This window comes from Neophocaena asiaeorientalis, unplaced genomic scaffold (assembly GCF_003031525.2).
Source record: "Neophocaena asiaeorientalis asiaeorientalis breed wild unplaced genomic scaffold, Neophocaena_asiaeorientalis_V1.1 scaffold152, whole genome shotgun sequence".
Taxonomy (NCBI): domain Eukaryota; kingdom Metazoa; phylum Chordata; class Mammalia; order Artiodactyla; family Phocoenidae; genus Neophocaena; species Neophocaena asiaeorientalis.
This window is the reverse complement of record NW_020185338.1, coordinates 2,247,650-2,247,967: the sequence shown is the minus strand read 5'-3', so window position 1 is coordinate 2,247,967 and position 318 is coordinate 2,247,650. Positions and strand designations below refer to the sequence as shown.

Sequence of the window (318 nt, the reverse complement as noted above, 5' to 3'; positions counted from 1 at the left end):
CTGCCGCGCAGCCGGTGGGTGGGGTTGGGGGTGGGAGTGGGGGTCTCCCTGGCCTGGGAGGGCGGCGCCCCCTTGAACCCGCCTGCACTCGGGGCCCGCTCCCCTGCCCGGCCCTTCGCCCGGCGTTTTCTCCGCCCCGCGCCACTTCCCAGTCCGAAGGGAGATGCCCTCCACGTTTCCGCTTTCTCTCCAGCCTCTAGATTGCCAGATGCGGCTGTGCGCCTCGCTGGGTGTTTTCCATAGCCCCTTTCCTCTCTCGGCGGGCAGGGCTGACATCACCCACAGCGTTTTCTGGCTTGGCGGGGGGGGGGGGGGGCT

General features: G+C 70.4%; 1 protein-coding gene across 1 annotated transcript in view; it reads left to right on the top strand.

Moving 5' to 3' along the window:
- Positions 1-318, top strand: part of CALM1 (calmodulin 1) — an 11,402-nt gene that overhangs the window by 1,008 nt on the left and 10,076 nt on the right. The gene's annotated exons all lie outside the window — the stretch shown is intronic.